Raw genomic sequence first — 25923 nt, forward strand, 5'->3', positions numbered from 1 at the left:
GGACCTGGTAGGCCCATTGGTGAAGTCTGCTAGGGGGCATCAGTACATCCTCGTACTCGCTGATTACGCTACCCGGTCCCCCGAGGCTGTTCCCCTACGGAACCCCACATCCAAAAATATTGCCCGGGAGTTGTTCCATGTCTTCTCCCGAACAGGTATTCCCAAAGAGATTCTTACAGATCAGGGGACTCCATTTATGTCAAAAGTGATGAGGGAACTATGCAAAGTTTTAAGAGTCACTCAGCTGCGAACCTCCGTATACCATCCTCAGACGGATGGCCTTGTGGAGCGTTTTAATAAGACCCTAAAGGCCATGCTGAGGAAGGTGGTAGAGAAGGATGTACGGGACTGGGATTGTCTGTTACCATACCTACTGTTCTCTTTCAGAGAAGTGCCCCAGTCCTCCACAGGTTTTTCAGCCTTTGAATTACTATATGGCAGACACCCCAGAGGTCTCTTGGATGTGGCAAAGGAAACGTGGGAAAGTGAGGCCACTCCCTACAAAAGTGTAGTAGAGCATGTAGCACAGATGCAAGAGAGGATGGCGAGGGTGATGCCCATTGTAAAGGAACATATGCTTCAGGCTCAGGAGGCACAGTCCCGGGTATATAATAGGTCCTCTTGTCTAAGACAGTTTAATCCGGGAGACCGGGTGTTAGTGTTAGTCCCTACTGTCGAAAGCAAATTCCTAGCCAAATGGCAGGCTCCCTACGAGATAGTGGAAAATACGAGATAGTGGGAGAGGTCAACTATAGGGTACACCAGCCAGGGAAGAGAAAGCCCTACCAGATATACCATGTCAATCTGAAAAGCAAAGGCGAGAGACCCACCTGAAGGCTTCTTGGCCTGGTGGCTCAACAGGGGTCCACCATCGAAGCTGTTAAATTTCAGAGACCCTATCCCCCTCTCAAAAACAACAGTTTAGGGAACTGCTGCAGAGGGATACGGATCTCTTCACAGAAACCCCTGGCCGTACCAATATGATAGTACATGAGATCCTCACAGATCCCCAAGTGAGGGTGAACTTAAAACCCTATAGGATCCCTGAAGCCCGCGCCGTGACGTGATTTCCAAAGGAGGTTAGGAGGATGATGAAGCTAGGGGTGATTGAAAGGTCTAAAAGTGGCTGGTCCAGCCCCATAGTGTTAGTGCCAAAAACCAAACGGGGAGTGGAGATTCTGCAATGACTACCGCAAGCTTAATGAAGTGTCCACAGTTGATACTTACCCTATGCCCAGGGTAGATGAGCTGGTTGAACGGTTAGGCCCCGCAAGGTATATTAGCACCTTAGATCTCACTAAAGGATACTGGCAGATCCCACTGTCGCAAGAGGCTAAGGCGAAGACTGCATTCTCTACACCTGAGGGGTCTTTTCAGTATGTAAGAATGCCGTTTGGCTTGCAGGGGGCCCCTGCCACCTTCCAAAGGGCTATGGACCAAGTACTACGGCCCCATAAGGAGTATGCCGCGGTGTACTTAGATGACATTGCCATTTTTTGTTGCGATTGGGAAAGCCATCTCAGAAAAGTTCAGGCCGTCCTTGATGCTCTAAGGAAGGCAGGGTTTATGATAAACCCAGCCAAATGTGCCCTAGGCATGGAGGAAGCCAGATACCTGGGCTACGTAGTGGGGAGAGGGGAGATTAAACCCCAGCTTAACAAGGTAGAAGCCATTCAGAATTGGCCCCGTCCACTAACTAAGAAGCAGATCAAGGCATTTCTGGATATTGTGGGCTACTATAGGCGGTTTGTCCCCAGGTTCGCAGAAATAGCGGTTCCCCTGACTGACCTGACAAAGGGCACAAAGTCTGCTATGGTGAGGTGGTCCCCAGAAGCGGAAAGGGCCTTTCAAGAGCTTAAACAGGCCCTGTGTAAGCAACCAGTGTTGATAGCCCCGGATTTCTCCCGTGAGTTTGTGGTCCAGACCGATGCCTCCGATGTGGGTCTGGGTGCAGTCAAGTCTCAGGTAGTGAATGGAGAAGAGCACCCAGTGATGTACCTGAGTAGAAAACTGTCCCCAGCAGAAAGGAATTATGCCATTGTTGAGAAGGAGTGTCTGGCTATAAAATGGGCACTAGACTCCCTTAGGTACTATTTACTAGGAAGGAGGTTTAGGTTAGTGTCAGACCATGCTCCCCTAAGGTGGATGCGAGAGAAGAGGGGGAATAATGTCCGAGTTACCCGCTGGTTCCTTGCACTTCAAGATTTCTCCTTCTCAGTAGAACACAGGCCAGGCAAGATGCAAGGGAATGCGGACGCCTTGTCAAGGGTACACAGTCTGGGGGCTAAAGATCTCCAAGCCCCCGGCTTTGGACAGAGGGGGGGATATGTGAGAAGGCACAAGGTGCCATAATAGATGATAGATACGTGTCACCAAGGTGCCTGGCCTCAGTGAAATGAACCGGTAATGTTTTGTCAGTAACCCTAGGTTACTGACAGTTGCTAGAAGTAGTTTAGTTGCTAGCTGCAGCTGATCCGGGCCGGGTTTCATTGGAGTAGTCAAAGAGCAGGGTGGGATGACTACTCCCACGTATCCAGGCCAGGATTTGGCTGGCCTATTTAAGCCAGGAATCCCAGGAGAGCTGGGGGGTGTGGTTCCTAGTCTGGAAGTGTAACAGACTGGGAGTAAAGCTGTGTGGTGTGTTGCTGTGGATAAGCCTGTTGAACAAAATAAAAGACTATTGTTTAAATGACACCTGAAGTCACTGTTTGAGCTGATCCCCACAATGTTTATAGGTTTAGGTACACTTTAGTAACAGTTTTTGAGCTCTTACAATCCCAGTTTTACAGTGGATTCTGTAATATGGGAATAAATAGGCTCAAACAATGGCTAAGTGCATAACTGATTTACTGAAAACAAGCATCAGTAGTGTTATATAAGGAAACAAGCAGATTGCGGAAAGCAGTCACTTAGCTTTGGGTCAGATGGTAAACTATCATTGTGCGCACTAACGCCCAAGATGGTGGATAACAGAGAGATAAGGTAGCAGAGTCCAAAGTTGCCTTATTTAGATCTTACCCTCTGTGATATGCAGGGCTTATTTATACCCTTAGAGCCCACACATTTACTGTTCCAGAATACTGCTTAGCAGTTGTGTGTTGTGCGCAACCATGGCATAAGCAAATACATCTGGTATGTGGCCTTGCTGAATCTAAGTTAGAAGTGGTAGAAGCAAAACAGCATAAATTAACCTTCCCACTCAAAAGTCTTGATGCTCTCCAAAAGAGAAACCATATAAAATATAGTAATTTGATACTTTTTGTCAAAGATATAGTCATTGTATTGCTGGGATGGTTATTGCTTGAGCCGCTGGCCATACACATTCTTTTTGGATGAACCATTCATTTCTATGTGATTTGTTGGCAATGTAGTATTTATAAAAGCAGACCAACTGTCTGCCAACATGAGCTGTCAAGGCTTAACATGTTGAGCTGAAAGCAGCATAAAAGGTGCCTGGTAGGGATTTATTCCCCACAGTAAACATGCATGCTTATGGGTTAGGCAAACCAAACGCTGGCTCTGCCACCAGCTGTCTTACATGTCAGTTCAGCTTTAAAAAAACGCACTTATATGCACGTGGATTTACAGCCTCAGACTTGAAAAAGGAGTGTTTGTCTACTCCAAAATGCGTTGTCACGTATTTGTAAATAAGCAGAATTGTCTCCAACTACTTGAGGTCGTGTTATTGCGCCAGGAGGTTTAGAAAACGGTGGACCACCAATACTCCACACCCCTCTATTGTCCTTCAGCTTTAAAAGAGAATTTTACTTTAGTGTTCAGATTTTAGTTTGGTTGCTAGTCATTTCCTCTTCCATCCATGTTTACATCTCTGAAGATCTGATCCAAAACAATAAATTCTATCTAGTTACGTAGTCATGTATATGGAAACAGATCTCCCCATGATGAACACTCCAAAGTAACCAGTATATCAAGGTTACCACAAGAAAAATGAGGAGCATACAAATTTCATTTGTATAAGGCTGGTCTGGGACTTAAATATTGTTGACCTTTCCTCAGGATGGGTCATCTATATCCAACTGGTGGGGGTCCTGCGGCCTCTGCCTTGGCCTGTGATGTCACGTCCGTTGGTCACATTGAGTTGGACTGAGATGCAATACCAGGCACAGCCACTATACAATGAAGCTACTGTGGCACTCTTCAGAGAGGTGTGGCCTCTTCAAACAGCTGAGAATACAGCTAGGAGTTACTGCTAGTTTCATTTTAAGCTATACTTAAGTCTTAAAAATCCAGCTCATTGAAATGGATAACAATTGTAACAGGAAATATGTTGAGAGCATAGTCATAGTGAATTACATAGGTGTAACTGTAATGTGTCAACAGTCATTCCGACACAAGGAACTCTCAAAATGTGTAATAGCAGTAATGAGATCACAAGGATATAAGCAGGCTGTTTATTCACTTATGTACATACACAGAGAATGCATTACACTGATTATGCACAAACACTGAAAGGATAAAAGAAACTTATGATATTACAGCAAACATTCATAAGTTAATTGGCAAGGATTTTTTTTTTAAATCAAACAACCGTTCCCTTTTTTATTTTGTATTTTTACTTATACCATATTTCACTGTCCAAAAAATGACCACAGATTTCAAAATCCTTTTCACCCTGGTAGATGCTCCTGTTTTTAATTTTGCCCAGGTATGCCTTTCCAGAAGGAAGAGTAGAAGGGACGTGATAACTGCTCCGAGTATATAGCTCTCTTTATATACAACTTTATAACTAAAATTACGATGACCACTTAAAGGGTAGACACATCCTCAAACACCATTTTTCTTTTCTTTTTATTTTCTCATTAAAATAGATTCATAATGCTGTGCAGCTCTCTATTGAGGAAAAATCTCAGTTTTTATTACACACAGCTCCATATCTCTTTCATAAATATTTAAAGGGAAACTTCCACTTTTTAAAAAATAATATTCATAGATATTTAAAAAAAAATTTGGGCTGTTTTATTTCAGCAGTACAATGTCATTTAAAAAAAAAAAAAAAATACTGTCCTTCTGAAGCATTCAGCACAAATGATAAAACATCTTAAACATTTAGGTAATCCACTGTCAGTTTAGTGCTACTGTGAGGGGAAGATATTATCTACAAAGCAATCCAAATTGGCAAAACAACTCTACTGTTCTCTTGATAGGCCTAGATAAAGATGCCACAATGATTAGTGTAATGTGTGATCCTCTAATTGGGGTTCTCTCTGGTAATAATGATGGTCCCTTAAAATATAAAAATTAGTCTATCTGCAGTTAACACTAGAGGGAGCTTTGAAGGGCTACTGAACACTGAATTGAGTGCCATATTCCTTCTTGTTCCTATGACAACACTTTCTACCCCCTGCCGTCCTATGTGTACATCAACGTAAATTGTAATTCTCCTCTAAAAGTACTGTCTCAGATAACAATGTTGCCAAATGGGACCTATGGGTGTTGTCACCAGATAAGGTGAGAGATGCTGTACACAGGACACTAGATATTCAACAAAAAGGCAGACTGAGCTGGATGGATATACATAGGTGGATATATAATACTGAATAAATCCCTGTATGTATTCTAATAATTTGCTTACACAGCAAATAATGAAGCTGCCACTTGAAAAATTGTGATACTTGTGGGGATTCTTGTCCCCATATGGAGACCTCCTTATACACTTCACTCTTGATATACAGTGATCATTCTGTATGTATTCTATGTGAATCTACTTATTTATTAACATTATTGTTTATATTTTGTATGTTATCTGCACATATTTTTGTGGATGGGCTCCAAGCCTTATTGGGAAATTCAGCGCTATGCACTTTAATCTATGACGTTTACTATATGTATCTCTAATATACTGCTACACATACTACATCCTTCGTTATTGTTTTGAGGCTTTTTATATGTTCTGCTTCTTGAGGGTGGGATTTATTCTACTATGATGAACACCATGATGTTTTTGTTTTCAAACTGTTTAGTCTTCGTTACCAATAAAAGTTTTTCTTGATTGCATTATAAATAAGGGTTGAATGCTCTCCTTTTCAATGTCCACTTTTTCTCATTTGATTTGTCCATCGTTGTTCAGTACATTTTTAGGCATTGTTGGTCTACACCCCTCATATAATTCTTTGATTATAGAACAGGTGATGCCCACATTCCTTTTTGTGTATTGATAAATATAAATAAGGCCCCATGCACATGACCAGATCCATTTTGCAGTCAGCAAATCACGGATCTGACAATAAAGATGCGGTCCGTGTTGTATTTGCATTCTGTTGTATTTGACTTCAATTTTGTGGACAAGTATGGGACATGTTCTATCTTTTTGCGGAAAGGACATATGCATGGAGAACCACAAAATGTGGACCACGGACCCATTGAAAATAATCAGTCTACAAATAAAATGTGGACAGCACATGGACCACATCTGAATTTTGCAAATCTGCGATTTGTGGATCGTAAAACGGATACAGTCATGTATGTGGCCTACCTTCAATCATTAACAAGTGAGGAAAAAAATAAAAGGTGGAGACTCGTCTCCTCTACATCAATCTTGATATTCCCTGCTCTGCGGCAAGATGCACTTAGTTTATAAGGAGGTGCATCCTCTGGCATTAAGCGCATCCTCTGGCAGTTCGTGCAGCAAAAGTGTAGCTGACAGATTTCAGTCCATATTTATGCCAGAAAACTGGGGTAAATAATAACAGATCTGATGACTCCACCCACATCATGCTCACATCACCCTCCCTTTTCAGAAAGTGGTGACAGCACCATAGAAACAGCATTTGAACAAAAATGTTTAAGAAATGGCATTTAAAAAATCCGGGGTTTAGGGCTTTTTTGCACCAGTTTTTTAGTGTATGTGGATCATAAATCTTCCCCAAAATGTTTAATGCACTTCCATCTCCGAATAATGACTGGCCTATTGCAGAGAATAAAAATACATATAAATATTAATATTTATAAAATAAAAAAACATGCACAAAGTGATAACACCCATTTAGAATTTCACAGCCAAATATAGAACAAAAATCTAACAAATAATACATGGAGTTTTCATATTATCAGGTGATCAGTTTGGGGATATATCCTCTCACTTTGATGTTTTATGTAAATTACTAATTTCATAGCCTGGTAAAAATGTTCCACTCACCCTATAACACAATTAAGGCTACTTTCACACTTGTGTTTGGGGTTCCGCTTGTGAGATCCTTTTGACGGCTCTCACAAGCGGCCCCGAACGGATCCGTTCATACCCAACGCATTCTGAATGGATAAGGATCCGTTCAGAATGCATCAGTTTGGCTCCGTTCCATCTCCATTCCGCTCTGGAGGCGGACACCAAAACGCTGCTTGCAGCGTTTTGGTGTCCGCCTGGCCGTGCGGAGCCAAACGGATCCGTCCTGACTTACAATGCAAGTCAATGGGGACGGATCCGTTTGACGTTGACACAATATGGTGCAATTGCAAACGGATCCGTCCCCCATTGACTTTCACTGTAAAGTCAGGAGTCCCTAATATACCATCGGATCAGAGTTTTCTCCAATCCGATGGTATATTTTAACTTGAAGCGTCCCCATCACCATGGGAACGCCTCTATGTTAGAATATACCATCAGATTTGAGTTAGATCGTGAAAACTCAGATCTGACAGTATATTCTAACACAGAGGCGTTCCCATAGTGATGGGGACGCTTCAAGTTAGAATATACTAAGAACTGTGTACATAACTGCCCCCTGCTGCTTGGCAGCACCTGATCTCTTACAGGGGGCTGTGATCCGCACAATTAACCCCTCGGGTGCCGCACCTGAGGGGTTAATTGTGCGTATGATAGCCCCCTGTAAGAGATCAGGTGCTGCCAGGCAGCAGGGGGCCAGACCCCCCTCCCTCGCCAGTTTTAAATTCATTGGTGACCAGTGCGGCCCCCCTCCCCCCAGTATTAAATTCATTGCTGGACAGTGCAGCCACCCTCCCTCCCCAGTATTGAATTCATTGGTGGCCAGTGTGGCCCCCCCTCCCTCCCTCCCCAGTATTAAATTCATTGGTGGCCAGTGCGGCCTCCCCTCTCCCCCTTCTAATTAAAATCACCCCCCCATCATTGGTGGCAGCGGAGAGTTCCGATCGGAGTCCCAGTTTAATAGCTGGGGCTCCGATCGGTTACCATGGCAGCCAGGACGCTACTGCAGTCCTGGCTGCCATGGTTACTTAGCAATTTTAGAAACATTATACTTACCTACGCTGTCTGTGGCCGGCCGGTCGCTCCTCCTACTGGTAAGTGACAGGTCTGTGCTATAAGCAATGCACGTTTGGCTCAGTTTTGCTGCAGGCAGCGTTTTGGTGTCCGCCTCCACAGCGGAATGGTGACTAAACGGAGGCAAACTGATGCATTCTGAGCGGATACTTTTCCATTCAGAATGCATTAGGGCAAAACTGATCCGTTTTGGACCGCTTGTGAGAGCCCTGAACGGATCTCACAAACGGAAAGCCAAAACGACAGTGTGAAAGTAGCCTAAGGCAACTGATACCAGTATGTCATGCCAGAAATAGAAGAGCAGACTGGTTGCTTTGCAAGGGGGATTAGTGCTTGAAATTATTCCCTTCTTCTGTTACCTCCAAGGAAACATGTGCAGTCACTGCAGACATTGCTGCTTGTAAAAGTGTGCGTAAATCAACCATTTCTCGGATAATCAAGAACGTTAAGAGGTTCAATTTAGGGTTGGGCAATATACCGGTGTTAACGATATACCGCGGTATTAAGAAACGGCGATATCACTGTTTCTTAATTACTGCGGTATATTAGTGACGTCATAGGAGCGATCGCACTTGCACTGACCGCTTCTAAAACGTCTGCGTTCGGCCGCCTGTGCACATTGCCTGCCAGTTCTCACTGCAACCGCCCCCTCCTCGTTCCTACTTTACCTGGACTCCACCCACCGACCCGAGTACTGGCACTCATAGGCCATGCTACGGCCTCCCTGAAGGCCCAAACTTTAGCAGCCAATGAGAGAGGAGAAAAGACAACGGCATCCTCACAGGCCAGCTGCGAACCAGGCCTGTACCATTGTCCACAGCGGGGGGAAAACACATGCGGACTAGGGTAATGAATAAACATGTCTCCTAGGTAATACCATCTCCTATCCTATCTTACCATCTATTGGCAGGCTCATCGGTTTTTGCAGCAGCCCCTGCAAAAGGCAGTGCCAGCTCTAACGTTGAAAAATAGCACCCAAAACAAAAATATACCACTTTGTACAGTGCACATAAATGGGGATGTACTAGACCCAAGGGGAATATACAGGTCGTGAGTCCCACCAGTATAAGCCCCATACAGTATAATGTCTCCTTGTGGCCCCCATACAGTATAACATCTCCTTGTGGCCCCCATACAGTATAATTTCTCATTGTGGCTGGCCCCATACAGTATAACGTCGCCTTGTGCTTGCCCCATACAGTATAAGGTCTCCTTGTGGCTGCCATATACAGTATAATATCTCCTTGTGGCCCCCATACAGTATAACATCTTCTTGTGGACCCCATACAGTATAATTTCTCATTGTGGCTGCCCCCATACAGTATAACGTCTCCTTGTGGCTGCCCCATACAGTATAACATCTCCTTGTGTCCCCCATACAGTATAACGTCTCCTTGTGGCTGCCCCATACAGTATAAAGTCTCCTTTTGGCTGCCCTTTACAGTATAATTTCTTATTATAATTTCTTATTGTGGCTACCCCCATACAGTATAACGTCTCCTTGTGGCTGCCCCATACAGTATAATGTCTCCTTGTGGCTGCCCCATACAGTATAATATCTCCTTGTGGCTGCCCCCATACAGTATAATGTCTCCTTGTGGCTGCCCCCATACAGTATAATGTCTCCTTGTGGCTGCCCCATACAGTATAGTGTCTCCTTGTGGCCCCCATACAGTATAATGTCTCCTTGTGGCTGCCCCCATACAATATAATGTCTCCTTGTGGCTAGCCCCCATACAGTATAATGTCTCCTTGTGGCTGCCCCATAAAGTATAACGTCTCATTGTGGCCCCCATACGGTATAACGTCTCCTTGTGGCTGCCCCCATACAGTATAATGTCTCCTTGTTGCTGCCCCCATACAGTATAATGTCTCCTTGTTGCTGCCCCCATACAGTATAATGTCTCCTTGTGGCTGCCCCATACAGTATAAGGTATCCTTGTGGCTGCCATATACAGTATAATATCTCCTTGTGGCCCCCATACAGTATAACATCTCCTTGTGGACCCCATACAGTATAATTTCTCATTGTGGCTGCCCCCATACAGTATAACGTCTCCTTGTGGCTGCCCTATACAGTATAACGTCTCCTTGTGGCTGCCCTATACAGTATAACGTCTCCTTGTGGCTGCCCCATACAGTATAACATCTCCTTGTGGCCCCCATACAGTATAATTTCTCATTGTGGCTGCCCCCATACAGTATAACGTCTCCTTGTGGCTGCCCCATACAGTATAACGTCTCCTTGTGGCTGCCCCATACAGTATAATATCTCCTTGTGGCTGCCCCATACAGTATAATGTCTCCTTGTGGCTGCCCCCATACAGTATAATGTCTCCTTGTGGCTGCCCCATACAGTATAGTGTCTCCTTGTGGCCCCCATACAGTATAATGTCTCCTTGTGGCTGCCCCCATACAGTATAATGTCTCCTTGTGGCTAGCCCCCATACAGTATAATGTCTCCTTGTGGCTGCCCCATAAAGTATAACGTCTCATTGTGGCCCCCATACAATATAACGTCTCCTTGTGACCCCCATACAGTATAACGTCTCCTTGTGGCCCCCATAAGGTATAACGTCTCCTTGTGGCTGCCCCCATACGGTATAATGTCTCCTTGTTGCTGCCCCCATACGGTATAATGTCTCCTTGTTGCTGCCCCCATACAGTATAATGTCTCCTTGTTGCTGCCCCCATACAGTATAATGTCTCCTTGTGGCTGGCCCCATACAGTATAACGTCTCCTTGTGGCTGCCCCATACAGTATAAGGTATCCTTGTGGCTGCCATATACAGTATAATATCTCCTTGTGGCCCCCATACAGTATAACATCTCCTTGTGGACCCCATACAGTATAATTTCTCATTGTGGCTGCCCCATACAGTATAACGTCTCCTTGTGGCTGCCCTATACAGTATCCGTCTTTATCAAGCTACATACAAGTTTACAAGTGACTCATATTACATATATATAGGGGTACTATTTCAGTACGTTGCTGAAATAGAGAAACAACTGCAAGACACGGAAGTGTATAGACAGGTCAATGGTGACCCGAAATTTGGAGTTATGAAGAAAATAAAAATACTGGTAGATAACGCTTATGCTAACAACATCATTGATGTAAAACTCCACAGTTATTTGATAGAAAAACATCCAGTTACACCAACCCTATATGTCTTACCAAAGATCCACAAGGATCTATGCAATCCACCTGGACGCCCCATTGTGGCGGGCATAGATTCAGTTTTTGCCCCTGCGGCTATGTTCATAGACAAATTGCTGAGGTCGTCGGCTACAGGAGCAAAGTCGTATGTGAGGGATACGACTGAGTTTCTCAACAGGGTCCAGCAGTTGACATTCGGTGCGGGTGACAGACTAGTGTCATTTGATGTCACCAGTCTGTACACTTGCATTGAACATGAAAAGGGGTTGGAGGCCGTTCAGTGGGCCTTGCGTCACACTGACTACCCCGTGGAACTATGTGAATTTGTCAGCTCACTGTTGGAGATCCTGTTGACTAACAATTATTTCAGTTTTGACGATAGGTTCTACATTCAAAATCGTGGGACCGCCATGGGGTCTAATATGGCCCCGACATATGCCAATATCTATATGACATATGTGGAGGAGACGTCTATATACCCATCCACCCTGTTTCAATTTGTGACCGGGTGGATGAGGTATATAGACGACATCTTCCTCATATGGACAGGGACGGACGTTCAATTAGGTCAGTTTCATGACTATATCAACAGTGTCCATATGCAACTGAAATTCACTAGGGTGGACTCGTCACACTCTATGCAATTTCTGGACACATTAATCTATGTGACCGAGAGGGGTCTCCAAACAGATATTTTTGTTAAACCAACGGACAAAAATAATATGTTGCGCTTTGATAGTGCCCATCCTAAAAACATGCTGAGTTCTCTCCCATATAGCCAACTGCTTAGGGTTAGACGCATCATCTCGGATGATAAAAAAGTAGATGATAGATTGCAGGCAATGAGCTCTAAGTTCATAGCCAGACAATACCCGAGGAGATTGGTTAGGAGACATCTTGACAAAGTCAGGCAACACACACGGACTCAATTGTTGACCACGACCAGAACGCAAAAAGAGAACAAAAGATTACCTTTTGTGTCCACGCATTCGGTTCTGAGTAATCAAATAGCGGGAACCCTTAGACGGAATTGGCAAATCCTGACACGCTCTTTCCCAGACATTGTGGAGTTCCAGACACCACCGCTCATGTCCTATAGGAGATCTAAGAATCTGGGCGATCAGTTAGTACATTCTTTTCTGCAGAGACCTGTTAAGTCATGCATCTCCAGAAAGGGGTGTTACCCTTGCCTCAATTGTTGCAACTGCAATAATATACTGAAGGGACAAACCTTTTTCCATCCACATACTGGGAAGAAGTATGATATAAAAGGTTTTTTCACGTGTTCCTCTGAGTTTGTGATCTATACATTGCAGTGCCCGTGTGGTCTCATCTATGTGGGTGAGACCACACAGGCCTGAAAATTGAGGATTAACCAGCATAGGTACTCCATCCGGAAATTGTTCACAAGGATGGAGGATGCGTCTGAAAACTTGGAAGGTGAACTTCCAGTCCCGGAACACTTTTATAGATGTAGACACAGCGTTGCACAATTGAGGTTTAGGATTATTGATGGCGTTCCCGCACCACGGAGAGGTGGTGATCGGGAACGGCTATTAAAACGCCTGGAACTTAGGTGGATCTTTGAATTGGACACTATAGAGCCCAAGGGACTCAATCGGGAGTTCAAGGTGGGCTCCCTCTTTTGAATCATTATTCAGGATGTGAAAACAAAGGTTTTTTTTATATATTAAGTGCCAGTACCCGATATTATATCGAGATTATTAATTGATTTTATTCTCCTTTTCTCTCTTTTTTCTTCCCCCTTCCCCTTTCTTATCACTTATGGATAGGGCTGCCATGCGGGAAACGGGCGAAGGATGGATCATGTCGCTATGGGAGCAGTGACCTAGGAGCAGTCCAGCAGGTTCATTTTTTCAATGCACGAATGTGCGGCAGGTTCTGATTGTTCAGACTGGATATGTGGGACGGGAGTAAAAATGACATGCATGAGGATTGGTTTCCTATCCCTGATCAATTACTTGGGGAGCTGATCTGGATATATGGGTTTTATTGAGCTGTGGTGGAGTAGGGTGTTATCATTAAAAATGTACTCAACAGGAGGCATTGGATATTAGCGTGGTAGGGGTCTCTCACTTTGTGATGGGGCCCAGACCAGGCAGTGGCACACATCGGCTGTCTCTCTTTTCATTGAGGGAGTCAATCGATGTCCGCTAATATCCGTGGCCTGAATGCACTCTCACCATACTGTAGAGTATAACGTACTATGACATCCCCGGACATACAATTTTAAATGGGGGTGGGGATGTGATTGATCTACTCCTTGTGATCCATGAGATTCCCCCACACACCATATCTGCACTCATTTTTTGAACTCATGCATTGAGCAGCTCCGAATTTTTATGAAAGGGTTCCCCTTTATGCGTTTGTGTCATTGTGCTATTTTGGTTAGTCGCATTACCAGTCTGATATTGAACCGCTATATGGACATGACTAGGGTGGTATATATCCTGCTGTGGACTGGCCCCTATTACACTGTGAAGTGAAATTATATTTCCCTTAAGCGACATCATCCCCCGGTTGATGTGCCCGTGGTGACCGACGTCTAGATATGCGGTTGCATGGATTTGTTACAATGCTGTATGAAGAGAGTTGCGGGATGAGATTTGCATACTTTCACTGTAGGACCTGGGGTTACCATGGCAGTGAACAGACACCTAGACGCGTCACCAGTCAGGTGACCGGGAGCAGCGTCATTGATCATATGACTATATTGTCGATCATGTGGGGTATGGGAATCTCGTTCTAACATTCGCGCAGCCGCAGTCGCATGCGGAAGACGCCGCTCACCAAGGACACACCACGGATCAACAGCCCAAATAGGAACGCTTGGTAAGCCCTATATTAATGTACACTGTGGTGGGATTGATTATATGATTGATTGTACCTGAGAAGAGGTGGGACTATTGGTGGAAGCACACCCACTGTTATATTGGTATGAATTAGTACCCCTATATATATGTAATATGAGTCACTTGTAAACTTGTATGTAGCTTGATAAAGACGGATGTCGAAACGTTGCTGCTGAATATCTGGTGGATTAAAACACATTGAATTTGCTTCTGGAGTGCCGTGACCTTCCTTATTTTTTGATGGTCTATTGGGGGTCTCTGAGGCCGAGACCTGACGCCACGAGCACCGCCGCATAGTTGCTTGAGTGTATCCAAGTAAGTGGTGCTGTCCTATCTTACATTTTTGTGTGCTCTATACAGTATAACGTCTCCTTGTGGCTGCCCCATACAGTATAACATCTCCTTGTGGCCCCCATACAGTATAATTTCTCATTGTGGCTGCCCCCATACAGTATAACGTCTCCTTGTGGCTGCCCCATACAGTATAACGTCTCCTTGTGGCTGCCCCATACAGTATAATGTCTCCTTGTGGCTGCCCCATACAGTATAATGTCTCCTTGTGGCTGCCCTATACAGTATAATGTCTCCTTGTGGCTGCCCCCATACAGTATAATGTCTCCTTGTGGCTACCCCCATACAGTATAATGTCTCCTTGTGGCCCCCATACAGTATAATGTCTCCTTGTGGCTACCCCCATACAGTATAATGTCTCCTTGTGGCCCCCATACAGTATAATATCTCCTTGTGGCTGCCCCCATACAGTAAAATGTCTCCTTGTGTTTTTTTTTCTTTTAAACGGGTATTTATCGCGATATACACTCACCTAAAGAATTATTAGGAACACCATACTAATACGGTGTTGGACCCCCTTTTGCCTTCAGAACTGCCTTAATTCTACGTGGCATTGATTCAACAAGGTGCTGATAGCATTCTTTAGAAATGTTGGCCCATATTGATAGGATAGCATCTTGTAGTTGATGGAGATTTGAGGGATGCACATCCAGGGCACGAAGCTCCCGTTCCACCACATCCCAAAGATGCTCTATTGGGTTGAGATCTGGTGACTGTGGGGGCCATTTTAGTACAGTGAACTCATTGTCATGTTCAAGAAACCAATTTGAAATGATTCGTGCTTTGTGACATGGTGCATTATCCTTCTGGAAGTAGCCATCAGAGGATGGATACATGTTCTCATTCTGTTTATGCCAAATTCGGACTATACCATTTGAATGTCTCAACAGAAATCGGGACTCATCAGACCAGGCAACATTTTTCCAGTCTTCAACAGTCCAATTTTGGTGAGCTCGTGCAAATTGTAGCCTCTTTTTCCTATTTGTAGTGGAGATGAGTGGTACCCGGTGGGGTCTTCTGCTGTTGTAGCCCATCCGCCTCAAGGTTGTGCGTGTTGTGGCTTCACAAATGCTTTGCTGCATACCTCGGTTGTAACGAGTGGTTATTTCATTCAACGTTGCTCTTCTATCAGCTTGAACCAGTCGGGCCATTCTCCTCTGACCTCTAGCATCCACAAGGCATTTTTGCCCACAGGTCTGCCGCATACTGGATGTTTTTCACTTTTCACACCATTCTTTGTAAACCCTAGAAATGGTTGTGCGTGAAAATCCCAGTAACTGAGCAGATTGTGAAATACTCAGACCGGCCCGTCTGGCACCAACAACCATGCCACGCTCAAAATTGCTTAAATCACCTTTCTTTCCCATTCTGACATTCAGTTTGGAGTTCAGGAGATTGTCTTGACCAGGACCACCCCCCTAAATGCATTGAAGCAACTGCCATGTGATTGGTTGACTAGATAATTGCATTAATGAGAAATAGAACAGGAGTTCCTAATAATTCTTTAGGTGAGTGTATATCGTTATCGCGATAAATTTCTTAATATCGTTATCATCTGAATATTTTTGATATCTAGTTCAATTGCTGTGAAAGTGCAGCAGGTGCCAACTCCTGAAGAGAATTGAGCTACAGGATTGGGTCACCACCAATGCAGAGCTTGTTCGGGAATGGCAGCACGCACATGTCAGTACATCTGTACATACAGTGAGGCAAAGGCTTTTGGAGGATGGCCTGTTTTCTAGAAGGGCAGAAAAGAAGCCACTTCTCTCCAAGTAAAACATCAAAGACGGACTGACATTCTGAATTACATACAGGGATTAGACTGCAGAGGACTGGAGTAAAGTTATTTTCTAAGATGAAGCTCCTTCAGACTGTTTAGAACATATGGAAAAATGATTGTCTGGAAAAGAAAGGGGGAGCGCTACCATGAGTCCTGTGTCAGGCCAAAAGTAAAGCATCCTGAGACCATCATGTGTAGGGTTGCTTCTCATCAAAGGGAGATGGCTACCTACATTATTGCCATGAATAAAGAATGACATCAATACATCCTTCAATAGCAAACTCTCCCAACAATCAAGAAGCAACTTGGTGATGAACAATGCTTTTTCCAGCATAGCGGAACACCGTGTCACACGGCTAAAGTGATAACTAAGTGGATTGGTGAACAAAACATAGAAATTTTGGGTCCATGGCCAGGAAACTCACCAGATCTCAATTCCACTAAGAACCTGTGGTCAATCCTTAACCTGTGGTGACAGTTAATTTGCGGAGAATGAGGCACTTAACATGGAGCTACTTTCTATTAATTTCTTTAATGATGTACCAATGTCTCTTGTTAATTTAAAATTCACAAAGTAACAACCATGACAATAATCAACAGTTTCAATTTAAATTTTGACAAATCCAACGCCTCGAGATTAAAATATAACTTTTAATAGATTAGATGAAAAACTCCATGGTGCTCTGGGGGGATGGAAGGGGCGCGTTCTGCACATCATCAAGCCTTGATGGAGCACGACATGCACAAAACACGTCCCCCCCCCAAGGAGTTTTTAATCTAATCTATTAAAAGTTATAGTTTAATCTCAAGGTGCTGGATTTGAAACTTATTTGTTCTCCCAGATCTAGGGGATCGATCTGTGCAGCCTGACAACTACCTTTTGGGAGATTGTTGGAATTTGGGTGAGCTGTGCAAAACCTTTTTTCTCTTTTTCCTTTCAATAATCAACAGTGCTTTACATGCAATGAAGTAGCTATCAGGATGCATTGCCTTTGCCTTGATAAGATGGCAGTGAAGCCATTTTCATACTGGGCCCCTGTGCAGCTGCACATATTGTATTATTACCTCTGATCTTACTGAAAGTTGGCTGCAAATGAAATTTTCTTTTGCTAGACCATATTAGCCCTGTTTAGGCTACTTTCACACTTGCGTTCAGAGCGGGTCCGTCTGGTGTCTGCACAGACGGATCCGCTCCTATAATGCAAACGCTTAGATCCGTTCAGAACGGATCCGTTTGCATTACCATGAACAAAAAAAAAAATTTTTTTTTTTTTTTTTTCGTTCATGATAATGCAAACGGGTCCGTTTTGACTTTGCATTGAAAGTCAATGGGGGACGGATCCATTTGAAAATTGAGCCATACTGTGTCAACTTCAAACGGATCCGTCCCCATTGACTTAGGCTACTTTCACACTAGCGTTCGGGTGTCCGCTCGTGCGCACCGTTTGAAGGGGCTCACGAGCGGCCCCGAACGCATCCGTCTGGCCCCAATGCATTCTCAGTGGAGGCGGATCCACTGAGAATGCATCCGCCTGCCAGCGTTCAGCCTCCGCTCCGCTCAGTGAGCGGACACCTGAACGCTGCTTGCAGCGTTCGGGTGTCCGCCTGGCCGTGCGGAGGCGAGCGGATCCGTCCACACTGACAATGTAAGTCAATGGGGACGGATCCGCTTGAAGATGACACAATATGGCTCAATCTTCAAGCGGATCCGTTCCCCATTGACTTTCAATGTAAAGTCTGAACGGATCCGCTCAGACAACTTTCACACTTAGAAAATTTTCTAAGTTTTAATGCAGACGCATCCGTTCTGAACGGATGCGAACGTCTGCATTATCGGAGCGGATCCGTCTGATGAAACATCAGACGGATCCGCTCCGAACGCTAGTGTGAAAGTAGCCTAACATTGTAAGTCTGGACGGATCCGTTTGCCTCCGCACGGCCAGGCGGACACCCGAACGCTGCAATGGTGTCCGCCTGCTGAGCGGAGCGGAGGACAAACGGTGCCAGACTGATGCATTCTGAGCGGATCCGCATCCACTCAGAATGCATTAGGGCTGGACGGATCCGTTCGGGGCCGCTTGTGAGAGCCTTCAAACGGAGCTCACAAGCGGAGCCCCGAACGCTAGTGTGAAAGTAGCCTTAGGTCAAAGCTGGGGCCTGTTGGAGGATCCTCTGGTACTTTAGTTGCCCATTCCAACTCTGCCATTTTATTAGTATGTTTTTGTGGGAACACATCTAATTGGCACTGCCTAGTAATACAATTTAGTAAAAGCCCTGCATAATTTTATAGTTTAAATCATAAAGAATCATTTGAGGAACTGGAAAATAACTTTTTCAAGGCACCAATGGCCAAATGTACAACTTTTTTGTAGTTATTGTTTCTCTATTGCAAATGAGAGAAAGTATTAAATTTTTCAGACTTTCAGATAAGACACATCTGACTATAAGAACCACCCTAGGATTAGAGTAGATGGGTTGTTAGTTTTGATCAGCTTCTGTTAAACTGAATGTGGTGAATATGTTCACCTCATAAAATGTACGTGTCTCCTGTCATTGCTCTATAGTGTTCATTTTTGGTTCAATTCATCAAACACCTTTCATGCAATGTAAAAATATACATTTATTATAATTTTTTGATTGTTGTACTCACTCCCTGTACTGAGCTACGTATTTGCATGCCAGACAAAAGAACAGCGTTGTGAATGTAATAATAAAAGTAATTCTTTAAAGGGTTTGTCCAAGTTATTTTTTGTTCTTTGTATGTTTCTAACTAATCAAATGTAAGAGATTTTCATTCCACTTACTTCATCTACATTGGCCCTGCTCTCCTAGTTAGCTGAGGGTCACATGACCTGTGATGTCCGCTTCATTCCCTGCTCTGATGACATTCCGTGTACAAGCTTGAGGGAGCAGGTCTGCCTCTGTGCATGGAACCTCACTGTGAAGGCTGTTATGCACTCCCTTTGCAGAGAAGCAAAAAAGACACCCTCAGATATTCTTGTTACATGCACCACAGCTCTGCTCCTGCATGCAAACAAAGGGGCCCAGAACAGAACTAGGTAAATGAGTAAATACACTGCTCAAAAAAATAAAGGGAACACTTAAACAACACAATGTAACTTCAAGTCAATCACACTTCTGTGAAATCAAACTGTCCACTTAGGAAGCAACACTGAGTGACAATCAATTTCACATGCTGTTGTGCAAATGGGATAGACAACAGGTGGAAATTATAGGCAATTAGCAAGACACCCCCAATAAAGGAGTGGTTCTGCAGGTGGTGACCTGACCACTTCTCAGTTCCTATGCTTCCTGGCTTATGTTTTGGTCACTTTTGAATGCTGCCGGTGCTTTCACTCTAGTGGTAGCATGAGACGGAGTCTACAACCCACACAAGTGGCTCAGGTAGTGCAGCTTATCCAGGATGGCACATCAATGCGAGCTGTGGCAAGAAGGTTTGCTGTGTCTGTCAGCGTAGTGTCCAGAGCATGGAGGCGCTACCAGGAGACAGGCCAGTACATCAGGAGACGTGGAGGAGGCCGTAGGAGGGCAACAACCCAGCAGCAGGACCGCTACCTCCGCCTTTGTGCAAGGAGGAACAGGAGGAGCACTGCCAGAGCCCTGCAAAATGATCTCCAGCAGGCCACAAATGTGCATGTGTCTGCTCAAACGATCAGAAACAGACTCCATGAGGGTGATATGAGGCCACACACACTACTGAGCCTCATTTTGACTTGTTTTAAGGACATTACATCAAAGTTGGATCAGCCTGTAGTGTGTTTTTGAGGGTGACTCCAAATCCAGACCTCCATGGGTTAAAAAATTTGATTTCCATATATTTTTTTTGTGTGATTTTGTTGTCAGCACATTCAACTATGTAAAGAACAAAGTATTTCAGAAGAATATTTAATTAATTCAGATCTAGGATGTGTTATTTATGTGTTCTCTTTATTTTTTTGAGCAGTGTATAATAAAACTTGCTTAGATTATGTATATATTCAGGGCCGTTTCTTGGACCGGGCAGCCGCCCGGGGCGCTGTCAGAAGGGGGGCACCGGCAGGGCACAGCAGGAGATGAGCGCTGCGCTTCCATTGTGGAAGTGCTCACTCATCTCCATAGTCATCTGTATCGCCGTCCTCAGGATGGCGACACAAATGTCTGTGCTGCGGCAGGGGAGGGAGAGGTGTGCCCCCTCCCTGTTCCTCTGATAGGCTGCCAGCACTAGGCAGGCAGCCTATTAGAGGCCGGTGCAGGCGGCGCGATGACGTCATCCCGCCGCCTGAGCCAGCGAGGGACACAGGCCGGAAGAGGCCTGCATGGCATCGCATCGCTGGAGGAGGTAAGCATAAGTTGTTTTTTTTTTGTATATATGTACAAATTACAATACTGGCACATAAGGGGGGCTGCTGGCACAGACATAAGGGGGACTACTGGCACATGATAGGGTGGGCTACTGGCACATAAGAGGGACTACTGGCACATGATAGGGGGGCTACTGGCACATAAAGGGGACTACTGGCACATAAGGGGAGCTACTGGCACATAAGGGGGGCTACTGGCACATGATAGGAGGCTACTGGCACATAAGGGGACTACTGGCACACGATAGGAGGCTACTGGCACATGATGGGGGGGCGACTGGCACATAAGGGGGCTACTGGCACATGATGGGGGGCACTCTGGCTACTGGCACATGATGGTGGGGGGGGCTCTTATTACTGGCACATGATTGGGGGGCATCTATGGGGGCACATCTTACTGGTGCATGATTGGGGGGCATCTATTGGGGCACTTTTTACTGGCACATTATTGGGTGGCACTATAGGGGCATCTACTGAGGCTAAAAAGAAGGGGTATTTTATATGGGGGGCTCTGTATAGGGGCATTTTATACTGGGACACATTATGGTGGGTACTATGGGGAAGGGGGGAGAGGAGCACTATGGGGTCATCTACAGGGACACTGAGAAGGGGTATTTTATTTTGGCACATTATGGGAACATAACTGGGGGCATTACAAGGGGGTATGTTTTGCACATTATAAGGAGAATTATTTCTACTGGGGGGGCATTATGGTGGGGTTTATTACTCCCCCATGGTATGACCCCCTAGTAGCAGCACCAGCCTCTCCCTGCTCTGCTATCCCTCTGCCCTTTCTCCAAATACTTATTATGAAATCTTTCTCATTAGGATAAAGCACAACATCAGCTCCACCGAGCCCGCGACCAAAGTGTTGAAGTGGTGTCCGAGATCCCCAAGGGCCAAGCCAAGTAATTGTAAGTTTTCATGTGGAGTATGTTTATGTTATACACATATAGCATACTGTGCCACACAATATACAGTATACCTCTACACTGTGTAGGGGTTATACTGTTTAGTGTACAGCATGGCACAGAGGTGTAACCTCCATACATTTTATGTACAGTATACAGTAATTCGCCTTGCCATCTATGCTTTGAATCTGGTCTTATATGTTACTTGGTTTTTTGTACATTTACTTGCGTGTGCTAGTTGAGACCTGCTGTGATTGGGTTTTAGTTAGTTATTAAATGCTAACATGACAGTTTTTTGGTTTTGCACATTATTGATGATTGTATTTCATGACTACTCTTCTAAGGCCCCTTGCAGACGAGTGTGTCCGGATTAGGTCCGGATGCGTCCCGATGCATTGTGGCAAACCCGCGCGAGTAGGTACGCAATTGCAGTCAGTTTTGACAGCGATTGCATTCCGATGTTCAGTTTTTATCGCGCGGGTGCAATGTGTTTTGCACGCGCGTGATAAAAAACCGACTGTGGTACCCAGACCCGAACTTCTTCACAGAAGTTCAGGTTTGGGTTAGTTGTAGTGTAGATTGTATTATTTCCCCTTATAACATGGTTATAAGGGAAAATAATAGCATTCTGAATACAGAATACTTAGTACAATAGGGCTGGAGGGGTTAAAAAAAAAATATATATAATTTAACTCACCTTAATCCACTTGTTCGCGCAGCCGGCATCTCTTCTGTCTTCATCTGTGAGCAATAGGACCTTTGATGATGTCACTGCGTTCATCACATGGTCCATCACATGATTCATCACCATGGTGATGGATCATGTGATGAGCGTAGTGACGTCATCAAAGGTCCTATTGCTCACAGATGAAGACAGAAGAGATGCCGGCTGCGCGAACAAGTGGATTAAGGTGAGTTAAAATATATTTTTTTAACCCCTCCAGCCCTATTTTACTATGCATTCTGTATTCAGAATGCTATTATTTTCCCTTATAACCATGTTATAAGGGGAAATACTAATGATCGGGTCCCCATCCCGATCGTCACCTAGCAACCGTGCGTGAAAATCACACCGCATTCGCACTTGCTTGCGATTTTTACGCAACCTCATTCATTTCTATGGGGCCTGCGTTACGTGAAAAACGCACAAAGAGGAGCATGCTGCGATTTTCACGCAACGCACAAGTGATGCGTGAAAATCACCGCTCGTGTGCACAGCCCCATAGAAATGAATGGGTCAGGATTCAGTGCGGGTGCAATGCGTTCAACTCACGCATTGCACCCGCGCGGAATACTCGCCCGTGTGAAAGTGGCCTAAGGGTATTGCCTTCCTTTATACTGCAGTTCTCCTGTACCACTCTGCCTGCGACTTTTAGCAGTTTAAGCAGTAATTTATCATTTTTTTTGCTCTCAATAAATCTTGTGTTGACACTCGCCCTGAGAGAAATTTGTATCTATTGTTGACCATCAGATTTACAATGCTTTATTTTTTTTATATAACTCAAACAACCCCTTTAACTGAAGAACTTGTCTTCGATCCTTCATACCAGCAGCGTCACGTTTGGATTCCTCCCTCTCTGCATTTACTTGTTGCTTACCTTGCTGGGTTCCAAGTTTATTGAGGATCGTGCTCAGCAGCATCCGTGTGTCTGTGGTCCTTATTTTTGAATCTCCCCTCTTACTATCTCTACTGATTGTTCTCTATGTTGTCCTGCCACATTATGTTTAAAGGCATTGTTTTGACTCTCCATGATCACGAAATTATGCAAATACAAGCACACAGGGCTATGTTTCTCATGAATGCTCACCCTCTTGCCCTGCCTGCACTGATCACATAGACCGGTGTGAGGAAGGGAGAGGTGTGCAGCTGCTATAAATGCTCTGATGAATCACAAATCCCTTCCTGTCCAACGTGGGTCTTCAAAAATGGTGCCTACTCACGGGTGCCATAGCCGCTGTTGTAAACAGACACCTGACGCCAATGTCTGCTATCAATGACAATGTTGATTGAAGACATTTAACCCCCCAGATGCCATGGTTAAATGTGACCATGGCATCTGGGATCTAAAAACCCCCGAAGCAGCTATAGGGAGAGACGGATAATGTGTGTGGCAGCCTTGGTCCTTCTAAATGCTCTGAGGCTGCCGCAGATTTGTTCCTATGGAGACCCTGCCTAAAGAACATAGTGAAATTCTCAGAATACAATTCTAATGCATTAGAGTCTATGACAGAAGCGATCGGATGACTGCATGTTTACATTCCCTAAGGGAAGCTTTTTTTTTAAAAAAAAGCATAAAAAATATATTTTCAAAAATATAAAAATTAAAATCACCCCCTTTCCTCAAAATGACAATGAAAATAAACCATAAAAAAATAAACATCATTGGCATTACCACGTGCAAAAATGCCCATACTAATAAAATCTAAAAATATTTATCTCATACAGCAAAATGAAAAATAAATAAATAGCAGATTCGCAGTTTTTTTGTTGCTTCACCTCCCAAATAAATTTGAATAAAAAGTGTTCAAAAAGTCATATTATATACAATATTAAATGGTGCCATTAGAAAGTACAACTTGTCCCACAAAAAAGAAACTGTAATACGGCTATATAAATGGCAAAATAAAAACGTGATGGCCCTGGAAAGGCAAGGAGCGAAAAACGAAACAGCAAAAATGAAAAATCCTCAGTTGGTGAAAGGGTTAAGGAAGACCAGAGAGGTCTGGCAAAGCTGGAGCACCCTAACTACGAACTATACGATGCAGGCACTTTTTGTCAAATTTTTTTCTTTCTAAAAAAATTTGTCATAGTCTAAAAAATATGGTAACATTTATTTGGCAAGTCGTTTCCATTTACAGAGATTACATAAACCGTACTTTAAAGGAAATTAAATGTTTAATGTCTTGTTGAACATACTGTACTACCTCTAGACAGCCTAGTTTAGGTTACAGAGCAGGAGAAGCTAAAGCGATTGAAATTTTAATGAATATATTACAAGCTTTATTGAACTTTTACCTTTACTTTTAAACTGGCCATACACATGGGTATTGGTTGAAAGAGCCCAGCTACTCTCAGGAGTTCACCCAGACAAATCACCATGCAGGGCTGTGCTGGGAGGGTTGCCATACTAACCAGTCGAGTCCTGGCTGGTCAACCTGTCAGTGTGACTTGAAGCTGAGCAAATCAGGTTTCTGACTCTGTGTCCAATTCAAGAAGGTGGGGAATTTAAGACTGCAGATTTCGGTCTGTAACTTGGCTGTGATTGTATTTGTATCTGGGCTCTATACTGTGTGACTTCCTACTGACTCTTCTGGTGAAGTTCTGATATGTTTTTATATTTACCGTGCCGGTTGTAACTCTCCTTGTAACCGATCCTGGCTTTCCTTTGGATTAACCTCTCATGTTCTGCATTGATCTGGTTCGTCTCTCCTGGATTTGACCCTGCTTGCTAACTTCCTTTTTTACTGCCCTGGTCATTCTGCAAGGTCTGCTACTAGTGTGCCCACACCAGTTTTCTGTTATCAGCTCCAGAGACATAACCTGGGTCCCTAGCAGCAAAGTAATCCGGCCTCACAGTGGTCTCTGGTCAAGAACCTAGGGGTAGCCTTACCTCCTTCCACCCACCCAGAGTGGTTTTGGAAGGCTGGTAGCAGTTTTGGAGCTTACTGAATGTGGTCTGGATAGTGAACTTAGTACTGCCTAGCAGCTACCTAATCAGCAAAGAGTGTCTATTCATTTCAATTCGGAGAGGAGGAAATAAGCTGCTACCAGATACCTTTTGCTGAGCTTATATCCTAGGGAAACAAAGCATTAGATCGTTTGGATGTATGCTGTCAGAGGACAGTTGGGACATCACACATACATTAGACTATCACTGGATAACAATGAAATTAGCATGTTTGACTAAGATTAAAGCAATTCTCCAGATCGAGAAATTTTTTTAAATAAAGATCTACCAATTCCCAAGCTCCAATTCTATCATCCAAGATGGCTGCATTGCTTCTCAGACTACCCAATGCACACAGTCCATTAGGTTGTCCAAGACAATTTCTGCTGTCCTCAAACTGGCCAAAACTGCTCAACTGTGCAGTGCTAGCCAATCCAAGAGCAGGCTGGACAAGCAGGAAATGTCCTGGGCTATTGATGCACATTATGAATCAGGTAGACTGAGGTGCAGCCATATTAGATGACAATAGAGGAGCCTGGGAATCAGCAGAACTGCAGCTGAAAAA

General features: G+C 44.2%; 1 protein-coding gene across 2 annotated transcripts in view; it reads right to left on the reverse strand.

Moving 5' to 3' along the window:
• Positions 1–25923, reverse strand: part of SCAF8 (SR-related CTD associated factor 8) — a 238204-nt gene that overhangs the window by 50209 nt on the left and 162072 nt on the right. Inside the window, exon 21 of one of the 2 annotated variants that reach the window (XM_040429389.1) lies at positions 6655–6925. The exons of the other annotated variant lie outside the window; for it this stretch is intronic. The gene's annotated coding sequence lies outside the window, so the exon portion shown is untranslated. Of the gene's footprint in view, positions 1–6654; positions 6926–25923 lie in introns of those variants that run through there. 2 annotated transcript variants of the gene reach the window in all.

This window comes from Bufo bufo, chromosome 4 (genome assembly GCF_905171765.1).
Source record: "Bufo bufo chromosome 4, aBufBuf1.1, whole genome shotgun sequence".
Taxonomy (NCBI): Eukaryota; Metazoa; Chordata; class Amphibia; order Anura; family Bufonidae; genus Bufo; species Bufo bufo.